This window comes from Canis aureus, chromosome 8 (genome assembly GCF_053574225.1).
Source record: "Canis aureus isolate CA01 chromosome 8, VMU_Caureus_v.1.0, whole genome shotgun sequence".
NCBI classification, from domain to species: domain Eukaryota; kingdom Metazoa; phylum Chordata; class Mammalia; order Carnivora; family Canidae; genus Canis; species Canis aureus.
In genome coordinates this window covers 21,446,790-21,472,288 of record NC_135618.1, presented here as the reverse complement: position 1 = coordinate 21,472,288, position 25,499 = coordinate 21,446,790, and the positions used below count along the sequence as shown (strand labels likewise).

Below are 25,499 nucleotides of genomic sequence, written 5' to 3'. Positions count from 1 at the left end.
ATATGCAATACTTTGTCTTCCAATTGAGTTAATTCAGCAAATACTGTTTTGAGCATCTATGTGGGAGACATTGTGCAAAGGTAAGAATAAATAAAATCTAGCTTCTTGCAGATGTATAATAGCATTAATGTTAACATATCCAGGATTTTTTTTTCCATTTAGAAACTAGTTCTACTTCATTCCATTCTACTTAAACTGTTCTTGGCTAAGGTAATCAGTGATCTCCTTATTGCCAGAGTCATCAGGCAGTTTTCCATTTTAACTTTACTTTTTTATGCCATTGAGTACTGTTGACCAGGCCTGCTTTCTTGACACTTTTTCCTTCCTCAGTTTCTAAGTGTAAAAACTATTCACATTTTCTATTTCTTCTTGGAACTTTTTTGTAATTAACTTTTTTTTTTTTTTTTTTTTTTTTAAGTAATCTCTACACTCAAGGTGGGGCTTGAACTCACAGCCTGGAGCTCAAGAGTCACATGCTCTACCAACTGAGCCAGCCAGGTGCCCAGAACTTTTTTTTTTTAAGGAACAAAGTTTCATTTTGTTAATCTTCTGTACTTTAGGTTATTCTCTATTTTACTAGTTTCTGTATTCTTCCTTTCCTTCTACCTCCTTGGTTGTTTTTTTCTGTTCTCTTTTGTTTTTGTTTTGTTTTCTGTTCTAACTTCTTGAAATGTATGTTTAGCTATTTAATTCTTTAAAAAATAGACTTTAGGAGCACCTGTGTAGCTTAGTCGGTTGAGCATCTGACTCTTGATTTCAGTCTAGGTCATGATCTCAGGGTTATGAGATCCAGCCCTGAGTCGGGTTCTGTGCTGGGTGTGGAGCCTGCTTAAGATTCTTTCTCTGTCCCCCCTCAAAAAAAATAGACTAGGGCAGCCCCGGTGGCGCAGCGGTTTAGTGCTGCAGGGTGTGATCCTGGAGACCCGGGATCAAGTCCCATGTCGGACTCCTTGCATAAAGCCTGCTTCTCCCTCTGCCTCTCTCTGTGTGTGTGTGTGTGTGTGTGTGTGTGTCTCATGAATAAATAAATAAAATCTTTGAAAAAAAAAATAGACTATAGCAGTTTGGGATGTATAGCAGAATTGATCAGAAAATAGAGTTCCTATAAACCCCGTATGCATACAGCCTCCCTACTACTAAGGTCCCCCACAAGAGTAGTGCATTTGATACATTGATGAACCTACATTGATACTTCATTTTCACTCAAACTCTGTAGTTCACATTTAAGTTCATTCTTGGTGTTGTACAATGTATGGGTTTGGACAAATGCATAATGATACGCATCCACCATTACAGTATCATATAGAATGGTTACACTGCCCTGAAAATCCTATGTGCTCCAACCCATTCTTTTCTCCTATCCCCAACCCTTGGTTACAACTGTTCTTTTTATTGTCTCCATAGTTTTACCTTTTCCTAGAATGTCATATACTTGAAATCAATCAGATTGGCTTTTTTCACTTAATGATATGCATTTAAGGTCCCTCCATGGCTTTTCATGGCTTGATAGCTCATTTCTTCTTAAGACTTAATAATATTCCATTATCTGAATATAGCACAGTTTATTTATCCACTTCTATAATGAGGGATATCTTGGGTACTTCCCAATTTTGACAGCTGTGAGTAAAGCTGCTATAAACATAGCATGCAGGTTTTTGTGTGGACATAAGTTTTCAGTTAATTTGGGTAAATACCAAGGAGCATGATTGCTGGATTAAATGGTAAGAGTATATTTCATTTTGTAAGAAACTGCTGAACGATTTTTCAAAGTGAATATACCATTTTACATTCCTATCAGCAATATGAGAGTTCTATTGATCTACATCATCCCCAGTTTTTGGTATTGTCGGTGTTTTGAATTTTAGCCAATCTAATAAATGCGTAGTGGTAGCTCATTGTTGTTCTATTTTGCAATTCCCTAATGGCATTTGGTGAGGAACATCTTTTCATATGTTTATTTGCCATTTGTATATCTTCTTTAGTGAAGTGTCTTCAGATCTTTTGGTTCTGTAATTTTCAGACTGCTTTTATGACCTGTGCATTTAAGGCTACAGATGCCTTGTGAATTATTTGAACTCTGAATCTTGGTGAGACAAAATTTATACCTTAGCACTTAAAAAAATGTTCCATGTGTGTAGCAGTATTGGGTGAAATATTCTTTATTAAGTTGTTTCCAAATCATGTTGTCACATTGTTCAAATCTTTTCCAGTCTTACTGACTTTTTTTGTCTACTTATTCTACCAATTATTGGTAGAGGTGTTCAAATCTCCCACCATTATTGTGAATTTACCAATTTCTCCTTCTAGTTCTGTCATTTATGGTTTAGGTATCTTAAGGTTGCATAGAGCCTGTTAATTCAAAAATGCTATAATTCATGATGATTTCTCATTATATCATTAGAATGTATCCCTTGAAGTCTGTTTTGGCTGGTAGCAATATAGTTATATTATTACCTATAGAACCTGCTAGGACTATACCAGCTTTCAGTTTGTATTTGATTAGTGTAGCTTTTTCCATTCTTTTACTTTCGGCTTTTTTTTTTTTTTTTTTTTTTTTTAGATGTGAGTCTTATGAAGAGCACATCTTTGGATTTTTTGTTTTTATCTTTGAGAATCTTTGTCTTTTCAGAGGCTGAAAATTTTTTTTAAATTTTTATTTATTTATGATAGTCACACACAGAGAGAGAGAGAGAGAGGCAGAGACATAGGCAGAGGGAGAAGCAGGCTCCATGCACTGGGAGCCCGACGTGGGATTCGATCCAAGGTCTCCAGGATCGTGCCCTGGGCCAAAGGCAGGCGCCAAACCGCTGCGCCACCCAGGGATCCCAAAATTTTTATTTTTTAACAGCATTCTTGTTCATTCGTATTTTATGTTGTTGCTGATCTGTTTGAGTTTAAATCTACTATCTTGTTTTGCCTCTCTTAGTTTTGTGATGCTATGGTGCTGGTTCTCCTCACACCTTTCTTTTTTTTTTTTTTTTTTTTTAAGATTTTTATGTATTCATGAGAGAGAGAGAGAGAGAGAGAGAGGCAGAGACACCCGCAGAGGGAGAAGCAGGCTCCATGCAGGGAGCCGGACGTGGAGGCTGCTGGGCTGAAGGCAGCGCTAAAGCGCTGAGCTACCCGGGCTGCCTTCTTCACACCTTTCTCAGTGTTTATTTGTGTGTATGAGCTGGGGGTGGGTGCCATTTTTTCTTTACTACTTAAATGCCTATGATCCCCAGGATCTTATTATTTGCCTTTTATTTTTCTTACTCTATTTACTTGCCCTTGGTGGCTTTATTCATACTCATAATTTCAACTGTTAAGTATTTGCTGAGCTCCAAACCTTAATATTCAAATGCCTCCTGGACTTCACCACTTGGAAATTCTGTCACCACCCTAGATTGATCATATCCAAAACCATACTTACCTGCTCTAAAAGTAGTCCACTTTCTATATTTCCTGGATTGGTAAATAGCACTACCTTTCCTCTTTCAGTATATCCTCCTCTCTGCTCCCTGCATAATCCAGTCTCCAGATCTTAGAGTCATCTCCTTTCTGTTTCCAAAGCCAACTGCCTATATTTTAGGTCTTTATCATGATTTGCCTGGCTCATTACAATGGTTTTCTGAATGGCCCCGCTGCATGTATTCTTACATTTCTTATTGTCTCCATAGTTTTACCTTTTCTCTCTACATTTTACTTTCCATTGCTTTCAGAATGATCTTAAAGGGTTTAAGCAGAAGAATGACATTAGATTTGCATCTTAGATGTATAACTCTGAAAATTTCTGGTAAATATGGCAGACAGTTATTTAAATCTAATGGCTATGTCGTTTCATAGCTCATAGATTCTCTAGAGCAGTTGACTTTCAAACTTTTTCAACCACAACCTTTAGTAAGAAAAATACATTTTATACCTTAACCCAGTACACACACACAGAAACACACACACACACACATAATATAACTGAAACAAAAGTTTTACTAATAATACTTACCTTTACTGCATTCTGATATTCTTTAATCTAGGCCATTTCATTTTTTAAAGATGCTGGCTGTAGTCCACTAAATACCTCTACTTTGAAAAACTCTGGTCAAGAGTGTGTCTCTTTCAACTGATTTTAGATGAAGAAACAAAGGCAATTCAGTGGAGAAAGGATAGTCTTTTTCAACAAATGATGCCGAACAACTAGACATCCACATGCAAAAAAGTAAATTTAGACACTGACCTTACACTTTCTAATAAAAATGAACTCAAATGGGGTTCATAGACCCAAATGTAAAACATGAAACTATGAAGTTAGAAAATAATACAGGAGAAAAGTCTAGATGACTTTGTGTTTCATGATGAGTTTTTAGATTCAACACCAAAAGCATGAATTATGAAAGAAAAGTATAAGTAGGACTTAATTAAAATTAAAATTTTCTGCTCTGCAAAAAACACTTAAAAAATGAAAAGACAAGCCATAGGCTGGGAGAAGGTAATAGCAAAACATGTATGTGGTAAAGGATTAGTATCTAAAATATACAAAGAACTCTTAAAACTCAACAATGAAAGAAACAACCAAATTAAAAGTAGGCAAAAGGCCTGAACAGACACCTCATCAAAGAAGAAATAGAAATGCCAAATAAGCATATGAAAAGATGCACTGTATAATAGACCATTAGGAAATTTTAAATTCATTTATTTTTTTAAATGTTTTTAAATTTATTTATTCATGAGAGACACACACAGAGAGAGGCAGAGACACAGGCAGAGGGAGAAGCAGTCTCCACCCGGGGAGCCCGATGTAGGACTCGATCCCAGGTCTCTAGGATCATGCCCTGGGCCAAAAGCAGGTGCTAAACCACTAAGCCACCCAGGCATCCCAGGAAATTAAAAATTTAAATAATAATCAGATACTATTACATACCTGTTAGAATGACTGAAATTCAAAACACTGGCCATACCAAATGCTAGCAAGAATGAGGAACAACAGTATCTCTCATTCTTTGCTTGTAGGAATACAAAATGCTATGGTGACCACAGAAGACAATTTGATAGTGTCTTACAAAGCTAACTGTAGCCCCTTACCATATGATCCAATAATCATGCTTTTAGGTATTTACTCAAATAAATTGAAAACTTGTGTTCACAGAAAACTATACACAGATGTTTATAGCAGCTTTGTTATAATTGTCAAAACTTGGGGAGCACCTGGGTGGCTCAGTCGGTTAAGCATCCAACTCCTCGTTTCAGCTTAGGTCATGATCTTAGGGTTATGGGATGAGCTCCTTATAGGGCTCCACACTCAGCAGGGAGTCTGCTTCCGTTTCTCTCTCTTTGCCCCTCCCCCAACTTGCAAGTTTTCTCTCTCTCTCAAATAAATCAATAAAAACCTTAAAACAAAACCTTGGAAACAACCAGGATGTCTTTCAGTAACTAAATGGATAAACCATTGTACATGTTAAGAGTGGAATATTATTCAGCAGTAAAAAGGAATTAGTGATCAAGCTCAAAAGGACATGGAGAAAACTTAAATGCATATTGCTAAGTGAAAGAGGACAGTCCAGAAAGGCTACCTACTGCATAATTCCAACTGTATCACATTCTGGAAAAGACAAAACTATGGAGATAGTAAAAATAAAAATGGTTATCCAGGGTTGGAGGTGGGGAAGGATAGCTAGGTGGAGCTAAGGATTTTAAGGACAGTGAGATTATCCTGTACAATACTGTAATGGTGGATGCATGATGTTATGTATTTGTCAAAACTAATAGAACTATACAACACAAAGGATGAACCCTGATGTAAACAGAGAGTGGGAGGAGAGATGGAATATATGGGAACTCTACGTTCTGCTCAGTTTTTCTGTAAATCTAAAATTGCTCTTAGAAATAAATCTATTGATTTTTTTAAAAGTAAAAGAAACATGTATGTCTCTTAATCCATTCATTCATTCAACAGATATTTATTAAATACCTACCATGTGCTTAAGAGTGAAGTACTAGAAATAGTAAATTATGGAAGACCTATTTCATTCGAAGAGCAGCTAATCTAGTGGGGTAAGTAAATAAACAATTGGGGTGATGTTTGCTATGTCAGAAGTGTGTATAGATTGTTATAAGACCCAGGGAAGGACCTTGTTAGTCTGGGGTGGAGAGGGGAAGGAAGTGACTAGAAAGGCCTCTCAGAGATTTTTAGGCTTAGTAGCAGTTGACTAGATAAAAGTTTGTGTGTTACGGAATAAGCACCCCTAGTTTTAAGTTTTTATTTAAATTCTAGTTAGTTAACATATAGTATAATATTAGTTTCAGGAGCAGAATTTAGTGAAAGATCACTTACATGTAACACCCAGTGCTCATGACACAAATGCATTCCTTAATATCCATCACCCATTTAATTCATCCTCCTGCCCACCTCCCCTCCAGCAATCTTTACTCTGTTCTCCATAGTTAAGAATCTGTTTTATAGGGGCACTTGGGTGACTCAGTTGGCTAAGCATCTGCCTTCAGCTCTGGTCATGATCCCAGAGTCCTGTGTTTGAGCCCTGCATCGGTGTCTCTGCTAAGCAGGGAGCCTGCTTCTCTCTCTGCCTGCCATTCCCCCTGTTTGTACGCGCGCTCTCTCTCTCTCTCTCTCTAATAAATAAATAAAATCTTTTCTTTATTTTAAAAGAATCTGTTTTATGGCTTGCCTTTCTCTTTTTCCCCTCTATGTTCATCTGTTTAATTTCTTAATTTCCACATATGAGTGAAATCATATGGTATTTGTCTTTCTCTGATGACTTCACTTAGCATGCTCTAGCTGCATCCACATAGTTGCAAATGGCAAGATTTCATTCTTTCTTATGGCTGAGTAATATTCCTGAGTAATATTATATGTATATAATATAACACACACACACACACACACACACACACACACACCACCATATCTTCTTTATCCATTCATCAGTTGATGGGCATTTGAGTTCTTTCCATGATTTGGCTATTGTTGGTAATGTTGCTATAAACATTGGGATATATGTGTCTCTTCGAATCAGTATTTTTGTATCTTTTGGGTAAATACCTAATAGTGCAATTGCTAGATCCTAGGGTAGTTCTATTTTTAACTACCTCCATACTGTTGAGGAACCTCCATACTGTTTTCCAGAGTGGCTGCACCAGCTTGCATTCTCGCCAGCAGTGAAAGAAAGGTCCCCTTTCTCTGCATTGTTGCATCTGTGTTGTTGATTTTATCCACTCTGACAGATGTGAGGTGATATCTCATTGTAGTTTTAATTTGTATTTCCCAGATGATGAGGAATGTTGAGTATCCTGTTAGCCGTCTGTCTTTTTTGGAAAACTGTCTATTCATATCTTCTGCCCATTTCTTACCTGGATTATTTGTGTTTTAGGTGTTGAGTTTGATAAACTCTTTATAGATTTTGGATACTGACCCTTTCTCAGATATGTCATTTGCAAATATCTTCTCCCATTCTGTAAGTTGCCTTTTAGCTTTGTTGATTGTTTCCTTTGCTGTGCAAAAGCTTTTTATCTTGATGAAGACCCAGTGGTTCATTTTTGCTTTTTGTTTCCCTTGCCTCTGGAGAAATTTCTAGTAAGAAGTTGCTATGGCCAATGTCAAAGAGGTTGCTGCTATGTTCTCCTCTAGGATTTTGATGGATTCCTATCATATTTAGGTCTTTCACCCATTTTGAATTTATTTTTGTGTATGGCGTAAGAAAGTGGTCTAGTTTCATCCTTTTGCATGTGGGTATCCACCATTTGTTGAAAAGATTTTTTCCCATTGGATATTCTTTCCTGCTTTGTGGAAGATTAGTTGACCATATGGTTGTGGGTCCATTTCTGGGTTTTCTATTCTATTCCATTGATCTATGTGTCTATTTTTGTGCCAGTACCATGCTTTCTTGATTACAGCTTTGTAATATAACTTGAAATCTGGAATTGTGATCCCTCCAGCTTTGCTTTTCTTTCTCAAAATTACTTTGGTTATTCAGGGTCTTTTGTGGTTCTATACAAATTTTAGGATTGTTTGTTCTAGCTCTGTGAAAAATTGTTGGTATTTTGATAGGGATTACACTGAACATGTAGATTGCTTTGGGTAGTACAGACCTTTAATGATATTTGTTCTTCCAATCCACAAGCATGGAATGTTTTTCCATATCTTTATCTCATCTTCTTCTTTCAGAAATGTTTTATAGTTTTCAGAGTACAGATCTTTTTACCTCTTTCGTTAGGTTAATTCTTAGGTATCTTAAGGTTTTTGGTGCAGTTATAAATGGAATTGATTCCTTGATTTCTCTTTCTGCTATTTCATTATTGGTATATAGAAATGTAACAGATTTCTGTATGTTGATTTTGTATCCTGAGACTTCACTGAATTTGTAATCAGTTCTAGCAGTTTCTGGGTGGAGTCTTTCAGGTTTTCTACATAGAGTATCATGTCATCTGTGAATAGTGTAAGTTTGACTTCTTCCTAGCTGATTTGGATGCCTTTTATTTTTTTGCTGTCTGATTGCAGAGGCTAGGACTTCAGTACTATGTTAAAAAACAGTGGTGAGAGTACACATTCCTGTCTTATTCCTGACGATAGAGGAAAAGCTCTCAGTTTTTCCCCATTGAGAATGATATTAACTATAGATCTTTCATATATGGCCTTTATGATGTACAGGATGTTCCCTCTATCCCTACTATGTTGAGAGTTTTTATCAAGAATAGATGCTGTACTTTCACAGGCTTTTTCTGCATCTAGTGAGAGGATTATATGGTTCTTATACTTTCTTTTATTAATGTGGTGTATCATGTTGATTGATTTGTGATTATTGAACTACCCTTGCAACCCAGGAATAAATTCTACTTGATCGTGGTGAATGATTCTTTTAATGTACCGTTGCTGGTATTTTGTTGAGAATTTTTGCATCCATGTTCATTTGGAATAATGGCCTGTAATTCTTTTTTAGTGGGGTCTTTGGTTTGGGGTTGAAGGTATTACTGGCCTTGTAGAATGAGTTTGGAAGTTTTCCCTCCATTTCCTTTTCTTGGAACAGTTTAAGAAAAAAAGATATTGGATCCCTGGGTGGCTCAGCGGTTTGGCGCCTGCCTTTGGCCCAGGGCACGATCCTGGAGACCCGGGATCGAATCCCACGTTGGGCTCCCGGTGCATGGGGCCTGCTTCTCCCTCTGCCTATATCTCTGCCTCTCTCTGTGTGTGTGTGTGACTATCATAAATAAAAATTAAAAAAAAAAAAGGAAAAAAGGTATTAACTCTTCTTTAAATGTCTGGTCGAGGGCAGCCCCGGTGGCCCAGCAGTTTAGCACCGCCTTCAGCCCAGGGTGTGATCCTGGAGACCCAGGATCGAGTCCCACGTTGGGCTCCCTGCATGGAGCCTGCTTCTCCCTCTGCCTCTCTCTCTCTCTCTCTCTCTCTCTCTCTCTTTGTCATGAATAAATAAATAAAATAAAAATGTCTGGTAGAGTTCCCCTGTGAAGCCATCTGGCGCTGGACTTCTGTTTGTTAGATTTTTGATTGCTAATTCAATTTCTTTGCTGGTTATTAGTCTGTTCAAGTTTCCTATTTCTTCCTGTTTCAGTTTTGATAGTTTATATATTTATCCATTTCTTCCAGAATGTCTGACTTGGTGGCATTTAATTTTTCATAATAATCTCTTGTAATCATTTGTATTTCTGTGGAGTTGGTTGTGATCTTTCCCCTCTTATTTGTGATTTTATTTATTTATTTATTTTTATTTATTTATTTATTTATTTTATTTATTTATTTGTGATTTTATTTATTTATTTTATTTTATTTTATTTATTTTATTGTGATCTTTCCCCTCTTATTTGTGATTTTGCCTTTTTTTGATAAGTCTGCCTAGGGGTTTATCAACATTACTATTTTTTAAAGAACTAGCTCCTAATTTCATTGATTAGTTATGTTGTTGTTGTTTAGTTGCTATATCATTTATTTCTGCTCTAATCTTTATGATTTTTCTGATGGCTTTAGGCTTCATCTGTTGTTCTTTTCCCATCTCCTTTAGGTGTAAGGTTAGGTTGTGTATGTGAGATTTTTCTTCTTTAGGCCTGTATTGCTATATACTTCCTTCTTATGACTGCTCTTGTTGCATCCCAGATGTTTTGACCATCGTGTTTTCATTTTCATTTGTGTCCATATATTTTTTAATTTCTTTTTTAATTTTCTGGTTGAACCATTCATTCTTTAGTAGGATGTTCTTTAACCTTCATGTATTTGTGGTCTTTCCACATTTTTTCTTGTTGTTGACTTCCAGTTTCATAGCTTTGTGGTCAGAAAATATGCATGGCATGATCTCCATCTTTTTGTCCTTGTTGAGGGCTGATTTGTGACCTAGTATGTGATCTGTTCTGGAGAATGCCCCATGTGTACTTGAAAAGAATGTATATTCTCCTGCTTTAGGATGAAATGTCCTGAATATATCTGTTAAGCCTATGTGGTCCAGTATGTCATTCAAATCTATTATCTCCTTATTGATTTTCTGCTTTAATGATCTGTTCATTGATGTAAGTGGGGTGTTAAAGTCCCTTACTATTACTGTGTTATTATCAATGAGTTCCTTTATGTTTGTTATTAATTGTTTTATATGCTTGGGTGCTCCCAAGGTGGAGGTATATTTACAATTGTTAGATCTTCTTATTGGATAGACCCTTTTACTAAAGTATAGTACCCTTCTTCATCCTCTTAAGATTATTGCTTTTTTTTAAGATTTTATTTATTTATTCATGAGAGACACAGAGAGAGAAAGAGAGGCAGAGACATAGGCAGAGGGAAAAGCAGGCTCCATGCAGGGAGCCTGATGTGGGAGTCAGTCCCGGACTCCAGGATCATGCCCTGGCTGAAGGCAGGCGCCAGACCGCTGAGCCACCCAGGCATCCCATGATTATTGCTTTAAATTTTGGATCAGGCATATTACTTATATCTGTTCTGATTAGATCCCTGGCTGTGACCTTTTCTTGTTTTTTCTTTTGGAATGAATTCCAACATCTTGGCATTTTGTCTAGGTCTCAGTCTTCTTCTCTGTGTTAGGAAAACCTGTTGTTTTGAGAATAATGGGCTAATGAAGAGATCATAGCCAGTCCAGGGCCTGGCACTTCAGAAGGTGTGCCTGGTATATGCTGTGTGTACTCCATTACTGTGTTTTGGCTGCTGTTTCTCTCAGGTCAGTCCTCTGCAGAGTTTTTCTTTGCCTACAGTGGGAGTGTTTGCACTTTGGCCTGAGCGTGGCAAGTTTTAACTGGGTGTGCTCTGGTCTGCTTGTTAAATGAGACCTAATGGTATTTCCACTAGAGCTGAAGCTTTGCAGAGAACTCTGTGCTCAGTAGACATGGTACGTGTGGGGGTTTTGTGCCAGTCTTCTGGAGGGGGTCCTGCCACAGTGATTCTTAGGCTCACTTGCCTGGGAAAAACAGCACCTCCAGAGCATAGGGGATAGGGCTTAGAAGCGGTTTATACTGCCACTGTTGGCACTGTGCTGCTTACTGAAGTTAGTTTATAAAAAAAAAAAAAAAAAAAAAAAAAGTTAGTTTATGCTGAGGGGCAGGGAAGAGAAATAGCACAAGCCTCCTTACTCATCTCCTGAGAGGGGAGTTGACGCCTACTGCTGTCTGGAAAGCCCTCCCAGAGGAGCAGTCTCCCCTGGTGTATCCCAGGCATGTCCCCTGGTGTATCCCTCTGTGTCTGGGCCATCTGCCCAACAGGCAGCATATTGCACCTTGGACCCCCAGGCAGGTCAGCTGAGCTTTAAACTCCAGACTTTAGGGACCTGATGTGGTGGGACTCTCGTTGGCCTCTGGGGGAGCATCTCACTATGCTGGGACTGGACAGTTTTGTCTCAGAAAGGCAGTCATGCCAAAGAGCAGGGGCATGGAGTTTGGAGTAAAGCACAGCAAAGAGCCAGTGTCCAGCTCGCTGCCCTCAGCAGGTGTCTCTGTGCCTGTGCTGAGTAGAGGGGAGGGAAATGGTGCCTGCTAGCTCTTTTGTCCCCAGAGAAGAAATGCCACATCTCCCAGATGCATCTCTCCCAATGCTCCCCAGGGGATCCTCAAATCTGCCATCTGCCCCAAGGCTGTCTGCCTTTCTCCACAGAAGCACTATGGTGCACTCAGGGCTCCACACAGGCCAGGCCATGCACCTTTAAAACTTCAGTCTTTGAGCCCAGCTGGTTCTAAAAACTCACAAAAATCAGCCCGTCTCATTTTCCCAGACAGTGGCTTTGGGGAAGTGTTCTCCTTGTATGAGCCCCTGGGTGTCTCTCCGTCTTTCTCTGTCTTCCCCTCCATCCCCCACCTCGGTGATCAGGGCTCCCTCCCCTCCACCACACACCATGCTGACAATTCACATAATCTCTGAAAGAAGGAGAGAAAGAGAGGGGGGGGGGAGAGGGAGGGGGAGAGGGAGGGAGGAAGGAAGGAAAGAAGATTGATTGATTGATTGATTGATTGATTCATGATAGAGAGAGAGAGAGAGAGAGAGAGAGGCAAGAGACACAGGAGGAAGGAGAAGCAGGCTCCACGCCGGGAGCCTGACGAGGGACTCCAGCCGAGCCACCCAGGGATCCCTGGAAGGAAAGAAATAAAAGGAAAGGAGGGAAGAAGGGGGTCCCTGGGTACCTCAGCAGTTGAGCGCCTGCCTTTGGCCCAGGGCATGATCCTGGAGTCCCACATCGGGGTCCCTGTGTGGAGCCTGCTTCTCCCTCTCCCTCTGCCTGTGCCTGTGCCTCTCTCTCTCTGTGTGTGTCTCTCATGAATAAATAAATAAATAAAATATTTTTTAAAAAAAGAAAGAAGGGAGGGAAGGAAAGGAAAGGGAAAAGGGCAAGGAAGGATAAAAGAAAGAAACAATTTAGTTAACTGAAAAACAAATCGAAATGAAAAACTTAACGGAATATATGTTGTGAAAGCGCTTGCAGAGTTTCTAGGGGACTACCAGTAAACAGAAGGCCACACAGGTCCTTAGGACAGTCATCCTAGCAAACAACACAGATGGAAGAGAGCACACTGATGAATCTGAAAGAATGTGTATCTTGTGGTATCTGGATTAAACTTAAAAGCAAACAATTTCCTCATGAGTTGTTATTCCCACTGGGCAGAATTGTGTAATTCGGCACAAACAATTCATCTGGAAAATCCTCTCCCTCAGGCACTGTTTACCACAAGATCCAGAAGTTCAAATAAATAATATTACAGTACAGTAATTAAAAAAAGAAAAACTTATCAGAAGAAAAGACTGAAATACTTCAAAGTGTTAAACAAGTGATTACTACAAGACTATGATTTGTTAATCTTCTGCTTTCCTTTATTTTTCGGCTTTTGAAATGAGCTTGTGTTATTTTCAATGAAAACTAAAAATTTGATGAAAATGCCATCTAAGCAAGAAAAAAGGCATATAAAATAATGGAACAAGAGAGAGCCAAAAACAATTAAGATTTCATGAAATAATTAAATGAGAATACAAATGTTATTCAAAATATAGTATTAGCTAAGACAATGTAAAAGTGAACATTTAAATATTAGCCCTTTCAACTTTCAAAATTCTTCAATTTTAAAAGCAGACCATAAGACAAAGGTGACATCTTAATACCCTTGTGCAATGTCTTCCGTCCTGCGGTAAGCAGTAAGAGGGCATTCCGCTGACCTTCAAGTCTGATGGATTTCCAGGTAATTGGAGTCAAGAGGTTGAGAACAGAATTCCTGGCCTCTGGCCTTGTACCTTTTGTAATTGACTTGCCTGAGGCTTTTTAACAACTAACCTGCCTTGACACTTGAAAATGGAGGTAGGAGCAAATGGTTAGCCACACCCACACCTAAGAGGCACCATCTCTAGCCCGCCTCACCCCGGCTTCTCAGATACCTGAAGTAAGGCAGAAGCCTTACTGTCTTGCTGGCTCTGAACGGTTCCATTGTTCATTCCCTGCCTGCCAGCACTGGGCAACACAAGGTAATTAACTTTAAGTACTTTAGTTGGGAACCTGTGCTCCAGCTGGGGACAGCTCACCCCTTGCTTGAGAACTCCTTGGAGAGTTCTCTATATGTGCCACTTCTGACTCAGGAAATCTTCCCAGACACCTCCCCTGACCTCATGTGTCAGAATCTTGTAGGCTCTTCACTTCTTGCCTACCACCCAGCCCAAAGGAATTATCTTTCTCTGTGTTCTTAGTCCTGAGACAGTCTGTCTGAATCTTTACCCCACAGCCACTGTCCAACCTGAGTCTAGTTCCTGGGTTGCCACTCTCCTACTATCTATCCTCAAGGGCACTTAGAATGTAACACATGGTCTTTTTTTTTTTTTAAACTCTCTACCACCAAACTCTCCTCTCTAATTAGTATGCCTGTTTTTGCTACCTTATTTTATTTCAAGTTTTTTAAAAAAAGATTTATTTACGTATTTTATAGAGAGAACGTGCAAGTTAGGGAAGGGGCAGAAGGAGAGGGAGAGGGACAAAAAGAATCCTTAAGCAGACTCCCCACTGAGTGGAGATCCTGACTCCGGGCTCAGTCCCAAGGACCCTGAGATCATGACCTGAGCCAAAATCCAGAATCGACCACTTAACCAGCTGAGCCACCCAGACACCCTTACTTCAGTAAATATCCTCTGAACTTGGTCTGATATCCTCATCTTTGCATTCTACTTGCATTCCCTCCCTTTCTGGGAAATCTTTCACAATTTTTCTATCCTGAGTGTGTTTCTATAGCACTTAAAAATTAAAACAATTGCTTTTTCAACACAGTTGTAAACTCTTTTGCTCGCTGTAATGGTGTCTCATACTTTTCTTATGCAACATAGGACAAAGCAACCTGGGATTTAAAATAATAATAAGTGTTCATAAGAGCGGCAAGTAAATATTTCTCTTCACCTTAGCCTCCCAACTTTGGCGGCTCTGGCTTCCTCCAAACTCTTTCCCAACTAGGTCAGAGCCCCAAGGGATAGCTCAAATCTGCCTCGGAACACAGTTTTCCAGGCTACTTCATGGGTAGCCATTTCCTCCAGCCTGGGTCCCTAAATGTTTTTCTCTCTGCCATCACTTCTCACACCTCTTTTCATTCTTTTATACTCTGGGTACCCTGGTAAAGTCTTCATCTACCCCCACGCTCTGATGCACAATGTCCTTTGAAACCCAGTTCTGTTTGGTTCTTTATCTGGTCCAGTTGAAGACACAGTATTGCCTGCCAACGTGGACCCATTGTCCTTACCCTAGCTTGTGCTAGGATTCAGTTCCCTTTGGGATGAGTGATTTCCTAGAATGATACTTGAGCCATAGAGCAAGGAGTCTCCCCTGCATGGACCAATCCAGCAACCAAACATATTAAGGAACGTCTCGATCATATAAGACTGAGCCCAGGGACCATCTTTCTCAGGAAGTCTTTCCCAAATTCTCTTCCTTCCCCATCACTGTCACCTCCAGCTAGATTACATACATGTCTTCCTTGTACCCTCATATGCTGAACATGTCCTGGATATAGGTTTTATCATATTATATGGTAATTATCTTTTTATGAAGCTGATTCCCCATTTAAAATATGAACCCTTTCAGGGAGAGAATTATGTCTCATACATTTTTGAATTCCAAGTGCCTAGCTTAGTTCTTGGCATTAAGATCCATAGAGTCTCAAGCTGGGCTCTTAATGTGCTTATGTGTAACCACAATTGATTTGGCTCCAAAAATACATTGTTTTTGATTAATGGCAGTTTCTCCTTTAAGAATTTCATGCCAAGGTGGTTTATTTTTTTTCCTTTAAGATTTATGTCAAAACAATTTATCATACATTTGGTGAGTACTGTATGTCCTAAGACCTGCTCTACTCCCTGGAGATACGGAGATGAGTAAGACATGGTTCCTGCTCAGAGGAGGTCAGAGAAACTTCCGTGGGTCTCCTTCCCTCCATTTCTCCATTCTTTCCTCCCATTCTTCCTCATCTGGATAAATGTTCTCTGAGCCTAGAATTGTGTCTTATGGAATAAATACACATAGTAGGTTATTTACAATACAGTACATTCAGCGCAACAGAAGTTTGTTCCAGATACAGAGATAGGACAGAAGAGAACATCATATGGTTCTTGGGGTAGACTTTGGGGATCCTGGAGGAAGTGGCTTCAGAGTGGGTTATAAAGAATGGAAAGACAATCCAGATGGTAAGGTGAGTGAAAGGCACTCTTGAGAGAAGAAATCACATGAAAGACCTAGAGATGTGAAAAAGAACAGTGTGTTTCAGAAACATTAATACTTTTGGTGTCTCTGCAGCATGAAGTTCAGTAGAATGGGGGTGAGCTGGGAGATGAAGGAAGGGTAGCAGGCAATATTTTCAGGGTTAAAGTCTTTAACATTTGAGCAACTATTTAGTGAAGATAATGGTAGAGTCCAGAATAGCTGGTGGTACTAATATTCCAAGGGTGAAGCCATATATTGCTATTTTCCATCCTCTTCCCTCACAGAATTCAACAAGGTTCTGTGATCACCTAGCTACATTTTAATGTTCATTGTATTGGTAGATAAGAATGAAAAGAAGCCATTTCCTGGAGTTTAAGTCTTACTGGGGATACAGAATATACCTACACAGTTTAGAGCACTTACCAAGCAATACAGACTAGTGCAAACTAAAATTATAAAGACAGTATGTAAGCACAATCTTGACATTGGGTTATAGGAATGATTAGGAAAGTGTGGGGTTACAAAGAGGGAACCTGATTTTTGGCTTAAGAAAAAACTGTCCATCAGAGCTGAGTATAGAAAATGCAAAATTGAGGAATGAACTTACAAACCAGAGACTTTTTGATGTTCTGTAGTCTAGAGCCAATAACTGGCCTTCTAAGTTAGACCAATAAGCATTCATCTTTGAGCTTTATAGTATAAAGAAGAGACAAATTTGTTTTTTTCTGAATATTTTTCATTAATTTTATTTTTATGTACTTCTAGATAGATACTCAGTTTGCCTAGGGATTGTTCATCGCTTATATGAAATGGGTCCCTGTGTTCCTGCCAAGCCCCTCTGTCTAGACTGCACTAAGATGATCTTAGCTTCCTCTTTCATCTCTTTACTCTCAAAAATGTACCACAGCTTCTGTCTTTTTCCTTGTGGAGTGTTTACCCAGCATCCTCTCTTTGCCCCACTGGTCATCACATCCCACAGCCCTCTTATATATGCTTTCCTTCCATGGAGCTAGTGTGGACTTTTGTCAGGCCATAGAGTTTCTTTTCTTTTTTTTTAAGATTTTATTTATTTATTCATGACAGACACACAGAGAGAGGCAGAGACACAGGCAGAGGGAGAAGCAGGCTCCATGCAGGGAGCCCAACATGGGACTCGATCCCAAGTCTCCGGGATCACGACCCGGGCTGAAGGCGGTGCTAAACCGCTGAGCCACCCAGGGCTGCCCAACCCATAGGGTTTCTATGTGAACTACCCTAGAGCCTTTGATCACTAAATCACATTTCACAGGTAAACTCAAATTTAGGAGGTGATGTGTTTCATCAGTCCTCCAGGAAACCTTTCCCTTTCTATTTGTATCCTTTATAAATTAAGTTTGACAATGAGCATTTGCTATTTTTATAACTGAAAAGTAAAAGCAATTCCATTTTGAACAATCAAATTCAATAGTAGAGCCTTTCATACCGTTTCATGTTTGTTAAATTAACCTTTCATCTAGATCCTCACACACACATACACACCACAGCACAAAATAGTGTTGAAAAAGTCATACTAGTTTAGGAAGCAAGAGCCATAAAAATGCTCATACTGTATGACCCAGAAACCTACTGTTAAGGAACAAACTAAGGAAATAATTCAAAAGAAGGGAAATATAAAAATCTATATACAGCTTGTCTACCCACAGAAAGGTTGGGGAAAGACGACTTTAAAATCAACAACATAAGGGGAAGAGTTAGCAAAATAATGATACATCAACTGGATGAAATATTATTGCAACACTGAAAATGATTGTTATAAAAAACCATGTTAACAACACAGCATGTTTACAGTATAATGAGAAAAGGAATACAAAATTATATACACACTGATTACAGCTGTGTATAAAATGAATTACATGTGGATGACTAAAGGGAAAAAAAGAATAATGAAAACAGCTGTTGTTCTAGTGTGGAATGATGGGTGAATGTTAAAATGTTATTGACTGTCTCTTCAAATTTTTCCAGTTTTATTTATTGAAAAAATTTCAGATTGTCAACTAATTCAGGTTATTGTTCTGGGGTTTTTATAGCAAAAAGAAGAAAGGATTCTAGAATCTGAGCTCCTTTCTTTTATCATTGGCCAAAGAATTACCCCTTAGGAAAGAAGGAAACCTTAACTTCCCTAGGAAGTTATAGAAAGGAACATTCTTGGGGCACCTGGCTGGCTTAGTCAGAAGACAGTGTGACTCTTGATCTCAGTGTTTTAAGTTCAAGCCCCGTGTGCATTTAGAGATTACTTTAAAAAATAAAATAAAATAAAATCTTAAAAGAAAAAAAAATTCTCAGGACATAAAATACTGGATGGAATAGCCTCCTGGGGAAGATTATAGACTTCATTTTTTAAAATCTAAGAAAAATTAGAAAGTTATTGTGGTTGACTCAGTTATTCATTTTATTAAAGATGGATCAAATCTGATTTTTTTTCAAATGTGATAGTTTTTAATATCTACTTTATTGAGATAAAATTTATACACCATAAAAGTCACCCTTTTTAAGTACACAGTCAGCAGTGGTTGGTATAATTGCCAACCATTACTATTTTTTAAAAGTTTTTAATTTTAATTCCAGTTAATTAACCTACAGTATTATATTAGTTTCAGGTGTACAATATAGTGATTCAACACTTCTATACATCATCCACTGCTCATCACAAGTGCACTGCTTAATCTCCATCACCCATTTTACCCATCTACCTCCCTTCTGCTAACCATCAGTTCTCTATACTTAAGCATCTGTTTCTTTTTTTTTTTAAGGTTTTATTTATTTATTCATGAGAGACACACAGAGAGAGAGAGAGAGACAGAGACAGAGACACAGGCAGAGGGAGAAGCAGGCTCCATGCAGGGAGCCTGATGTGGGACTCAATCCCAGGACTCCAGGACCACGCCCTGAGGCAAAGGCAGATGCTCAACTGCTGAGCCACTCAGGCGTCCCAAGAGTCTGTTTCTTGGTCTCTCTCTCTCTCTCTTTCCCTTTGCTCTCTTGTTATGTTTCTTAAATTCTACATATCAGTGAAATCAAAGAGCATTTGCCTTTCTCTAGTTAACTTATTTTGCTTAGCATTATACTCTCTAGCCCCATCCATGTCATTGCAAATAGCAAGATTTCATTGTTTTTTTATGGCTTACTAATATTCCATTATATGTATGTGTGTATACATATATATGCCACATCTTCTTTATCCATTCATCAATTGATAGATAATTGGGCTGCTTCCATATCTTGGCTATTGTAAATAATGCTGCTCTAAACATAGTGGTGCGTATATCCTTTTGGATTAGTGTTTTTGTATTTTGGAGGTAAGTACCTAGCAGTGTGATTATTGGATTGTGGGGTAGTTCTGTTTTTACCTTTTTGAGGAACCTCTGTACTGTTTTCCAGAGTGGCTGCACCTGTTTGCATTCCCACCAACAGTGCACACGTGTTTCTTTTTCTCCACATCCTTGTCAACACCTGTTGTTTCTTGTGGTGTTGAGTTTAGCCATTCTGACAGGTGTGAAATGATATCTCATTGTAGTTTTGATTTTCCTTTCCCTGATGGTAAGTGATGATGAGCGACTTTTTATGTGTCTGTTGACCACCTGGATATCTTCTTTGGAGAAATGCCTGTTCATGTCTTCTGCTTGTTTTTTAATTGGATTATTTGTTTCTTTGGTGTTGAATTGTAGAAGTTCCTTTTTTTTTTTAAGTAGGCTTCATGCCCAGTGTGGGGCTCAAACATGACCCTGAGATCAAGAGTTGCATGCTCTATGGACTGAGCAGTGAGGCGACCACCTGAGTTGTATAAGTTCTTTATATATTTTGGATAATAATCCTTTATCAGGTATATCATTTGCAAATATCTTCTCCCATTCTATAAGTTGCCCTATAGCTTTGTTGATTGTTACCTTCACCCTGCAGAAGCTTTTTATTTTTAAAATTTTTATTTATTTTTAAAATATATTTGAGAGAAAATGCAGGCATGTATGTGGGGAGGGGCAGAGGGAGAAGCAGAATCTCTGCTGAGCAGATGTGGGACTCCATCTTAGAACCCCAGGGTCAAGACCTGAGACAAAGGCAGATGGTTAATCAACTGAGCCACCCAGGTGCCCCAGAAGCTTTTTATTTTAATGAAGTTCCAATAGTTTATTTTTGCTTTTGTTTCCTTTGCCTCAGGGGACCTAACTAGAAAAACATTGTTATGGCCAATGTCAGAGAAGTTACTGCCTGTGCTCTCTTCCAGGATTTTTATGGTTTCAGGTCTCACATTTAGGTCCTTTACCCATTTTGAATTTATTTTTGTGTATAGTGTAAGAAAGCGATCCAGTTCATTCCTTTGCTTGTAGCTGTCCAGTTTTCCCAGCATCATTTGTTGAAGGGACTGTCATTTTTCCTTTGGATATTCTTTACTGCTTTCTCTAAGATTAATGGCCGTATAGTTGTAGGTTCATTTCTGGGTTTTCTATTCTGTTCTGTTGATCTATGTGTCAGTTGTTGTGCCAGTACCATACTGTTTTGATTACTACAGCTTTGTAATATAACCTGCAGTCCAGAATTGTGATGCCTCTAGCTTTGTTTTTTATTTTTCAAGATTGCGGGATCCCTGGGTGGCGCAGCGGTTTGGCGCCTGCCTTTGGCCCAGGGCGCAATCCTGGAGACCTGGGATCGAATCCCACATCAGGCTCCCGGTGCATGGAGCCTGCTTCTCCCTCTGCCTATGTCTCTGCCTCTCTCTCTCTGTGACTATCATAAATAAATAAAAATTAAAAAAAAAAACTAAAAATATTTTTCAAGATTGCTTTGGCTATTCATGGTTCCATACAAATTTTAGGGCCATTTTTTCTAGTTCTCTGAAAAATGGTGTTGCATTAAATCTGTAGATTGCTTTGGGTAGTATAGACATTTTAACGATATTTGTTCTTCTAATCCATTTCCATTTCATGGTGTCATCTACAACTTCTTTCATCAGTGTTTCATAATTTTCAAAATATACGTCTTTCACTTCTTTGGTTAGGTTTATTCCTAGGTATCTTATTATTTTTGGTGCAGTTATAAAAGAGGTTGATTCCTTGATTTCTCTTTCTGCTGCTTCATTATTGGTGTATAGAAATTCAACAGATTTCTGTATGTTGATTTTGTATCCTGTGACTTTACTGAATTTGTTTATTGGTTCCAGCAGTTTTTTGGTAGAGTCTTTCAGGTTTTCTATTTCTAGTATCATGTCATCTGCAAATAATGAAAGTTTGCTTCTTCCTTACCCATTTGGATGCCTTTATTTATTTATTTATTTATTTATTTATTTATTTATAATATATTTTTAAAATTTTTTACTTATTTATGATAGTCACACACACAGAGAGAGAGAGGCAGAGACACAGGCAGAGAGAGAAGCAGGCTCCATGCACCGGGAGCCTGACATGGGATTGGATCCCGGGTCTCCAGGATCGCGCCCTGGGCCAAAGGCAGGCGCCAAACCGCTGCGCCACCCAGGGATCCCTGGATGCCTTTATTTATGTTGTTTAATTGCTCTGGCTAGGACTTTCAGTACTATGTTGAATAAGAGCTACCATCACTATTATCTATTTTTAAAACATTTTTTTAAGTACCCTTTAGGAGCCACACCCCATTCCTCCCTCCTGCCAGCCTCTGGCAATCACTAATCTTTCTGTTTCTATGGATTTGCCTGTTCTAGATACTTCGTATAAACAGAATCATACAGTATGGCTTTGTGTCTGACTTCTTTTATTTAACATAATTATTTCAAGGTTTATCAATGTTGGAGCACATGTTAATACATTAGTTCTTTTTTGTGGTTGAATAATATTCCATTGTATAGTATGCGACATTTTATTCATTCCTTGATTAATGAACATTAGATTGTTTCTTTTTTTGGCTGTCATGAGTAATGCTGCTATGAACATTTGTATAAAAATTTTTGCATGGATATATGTTTTCAGGTTTGGGGGGATATATACATAGGAGTAGAATTGCTGGGTCAGATGACATCTCTACGTTAGGAACTACCAAACTGTTTTTCAGAGTGGCTGCGCCATTTTATACTCTCACCAGCAATGTCTGAAAATCCTCCAATGATCTTTTGATACCTTTTCCAGTTGGGGGGGTGGGGGGGGTTCAGGTTTGTTTTTTTTTTTGTTTTGTTTTTTTTTAAGGAAACTCTGTGCCCAGTATGGGGCTCAAATTCATGACCCCAAGATCAAAAGTCCCATGCTCTACTGGCTGAGCCAGGCAGGCGCTCCCTCTTCCAATTCTTAACACAGTGCTTGGCATGGTGAAAATATTGAATGGATGCCAACTATTCTTACTGTTATTGTCACCATTGTTGTTAGAGGAATTTATAGTTATAAATTGCTTTGAGATCCATTGCAAGTAAAATGGAGTCACTATTATTTCCCTCACTGGACTATATTTTGGCTCTTTTTATGCTTATTAATTGGTAAGGAATGATATATATATTTCTTTTACTATATTATAGGGAGAGATTATAAATGTATGGGGGATGTGTGTGTATGAAGTTCTTCCTTTCTTTTCAGTAAACTACTTTCACATGGATCTTAAGTCTATAAATATTATGTACATGTACTCATGTATTTGGGTATGCCATTTCATCCTCTTGAGTCCCCAGTCCTGCCTTAAATGTGTGGTAGAGATGGTGTAGATGCTCTGTGGATAGCACCAGGCTGTTGGAGCAAAGGAAGATGAAGAAGAAAAATAGAGATCTGGGCCTTGAACACCAGAATCACCAAAGTTAGAAGTCTATGGGGTCTGTAGGATTTGTGCTTGCTTGCTTGCTTTTTAATTTAGTTTAATTTAGTTTATTTCTTTGAGAGAGAGACAGAGCATAAGCAGGAGAGAGGGGTGGAGGGAGAGAGACAAGCAGACTTCCCACTGAGCACAGAACCTGATGGGGCAAGGGTGGGATTATGACCGGAGCCAAAGTCAGACACTTAACTTATTGAGCCACTCAGCCACCCCATGTGCTCACTTTCTTATGGGTGATCTCTCTTTCCTGTCCTGACCTCCTTTGCTATATTCCTCCTCCCTCACTCCTTTACTGCCTCCCTCATGCTTGCTATTCCTATTTCATTGGATTGATTATTATTTTTTAAAATTTTATTTGAGAGAGAAAGAGCAAGCACACATGTGGAAATGTGAGTTGGGGGTTGAGGGAGGAACAGAGGGAGAGAATCTTCAAGCAGACTTCCCACTGAGTGCAGAGCCCCTGCAGTGCTCCATCTCATGACCCATGAAATCACAACCTGAGCTGAAACCAAGAATCAGTTGCTTAACCAACTGAGCCACCCTGATGCCTCTGCTATTCCTATTTTAATGGAACATTCGTATACAAAAGTTCCATATGTATATAATTAAAGTGTTGATGATACAAAGACCCAGTTCAAGCCATTATTTAACATCTTCATGCTCTTTTCCCCATTGCCATGTTTTAAAACTTTCCTTACATTTGTGCTCATTAATCTGGTTCATAGCAAGGCACTGTTTTAGGTACTTATTCCTGTTTATCTCCATTGCTTTTTGTTCCTACCTTTTCCTACCCTTTTAATCCCTTTCTTTGCCAAATTGGAGGTCAGAGAGAAAGACAAATGAAAGAAATTGTAGGATGGAATGTCAATATATATTATATTCTCAGCATATTGTAATAATTTCATGGGTTTTCTTTGATTTCAAAAAATTGATGTTTTGCTTGAATGCCTCAGAGTCTGAATGACAAGATGTCCCATTTGTGTATGCATCGGATTTAAGACTTATTGCCAGTTATCTTACTTTTTTTCTGGGATGGCAGTAATGATTTGTTTTTTATTTTCTGAGTTTGGCAAAAAGCCTGGCAGAAGGAGAAAGAAAGGTATCTATTAGAGGAGATAGATAGGCAGAGAGCCAAAATGCAAGGCTCTGACAGCAGCCACTGTGAGTCAGAGAAGTGAGTGAGGTCTCCAGCTACATGATATCCTACACACTTATTTATGGTATTGTTGCATTATCTTGCCCCTATTTGTCAGTTATTAAAGTAGTTTAGTTACACCTCATGGAGCTAGAAGGAATTTTAGAGATTATTTAATTCTCTTATAAAAAGTATGCCATGGAGCATGCACAGTACCTATTTTCACCCAAATTAATACAAAGGGGCTGATAATAGAATAAATTGGGTATTTTTAAAAAGATATTATTTATTTATTCATGACAAGCACACACACACAGAGAGAGAGAGAGAGAGAGAGGCAGAGACACAGGCAGAGGGAGAAGCAGGCTCCATGCAGGGAGCCCGACTGAGACTCGACCCTGTGTCTCCAGGATCACACCCTGGGCCGAAGGTGGTGCTAAACCGCTGGGCCACTGGGGCTGCCCTAAATTGGGTATTTTTGCTATCCTTTATTTACTGACTCAGAATCCATCTTTGTAGTAGTCTCAAAGCAGAAATATTCTCCAGCTAGGGAGACAAATGAGTAGACTGGTATTTCCCCATGTTTTTCACATCTGGCAAAAAAAGAGAATGATAATTTGTAAAGTACTAGAGGAAACAGAAAGGGTTACTGGTGACCAGAGCTGACTGGCCTGAGGTTCAGGCAACCAGTATCTTGACCCACCTCTTACCCTATCTCACACATCAATTGAGGAGGTTGGGAATCAACTGTATAAATCACTATTGTGCTGGAGTCAGTATTGAATCTTACCCCTTGCTTGTGATGAGCACTTGGTGTTGTATGAAAGTCCTGAATCACTCTATCTTACACCTGAAACTAATATTACACTGCCTGTTAACTAACTGGAATTTAAATAAAAACTTAAAAAAAAAAAAAAGAAGCACACACACAAAAAACCCACAAAGCACTAAAGTAAAAAGCAAGCAAGCAAGAAGATATGTTTTGGCATGAGCAAGGTGACTGGAAATAATGGCCTAATTAATTATGTGGCTCCCTATATACAGGTATGTAAACATGATGTTGCTGGTAATATAATGTACTTATCACTTCTCATTTTTAAAATGTGCAGTGATGAAAACTAATGGGTATTAAGGAGGGCATGTGGTGTGATGAGCACTGGGTGTTATATGCAACTGATGAATCACTGAACTCTACCTTTGAAAGTAATGAACGATACTCTATGTGTTCATTAATTGAATTGAAATAAAATTTTTTTAAAAAGTGAAATCAGTGACAACACCAAAAGTTGGTGAGGATACAGAGAAGCTATATCCTCATACATTGCTAGTGGGAATGTAAAATGGTAGAGCCACTCTGGGAAAGAGTTTGGCCATTCCTTTAAAAACTAAACATGTCATTACCATGCAACCCAGTGGTTACACTC

General features: G+C 38.7%; 1 protein-coding gene across 2 annotated transcripts in view; it reads left to right on the top strand.

Annotated features, from left to right (window-relative positions):
• Positions 1-25,499, top strand: part of DIPK1A (divergent protein kinase domain 1A) — a 115,919-nt gene that overhangs the window by 38,015 nt on the left and 52,405 nt on the right. The window contains exon 1 of one of the 2 annotated variants that reach the window (XM_077905448.1): positions 5,924-6,027. The exons of the other annotated variant lie outside the window; for it this stretch is intronic. The gene's annotated coding sequence lies outside the window, so the exon portion shown is untranslated. Of the gene's footprint in view, positions 1-5,923; positions 6,028-25,499 lie in introns of those variants that run through there. 2 annotated transcript variants of the gene reach the window in all.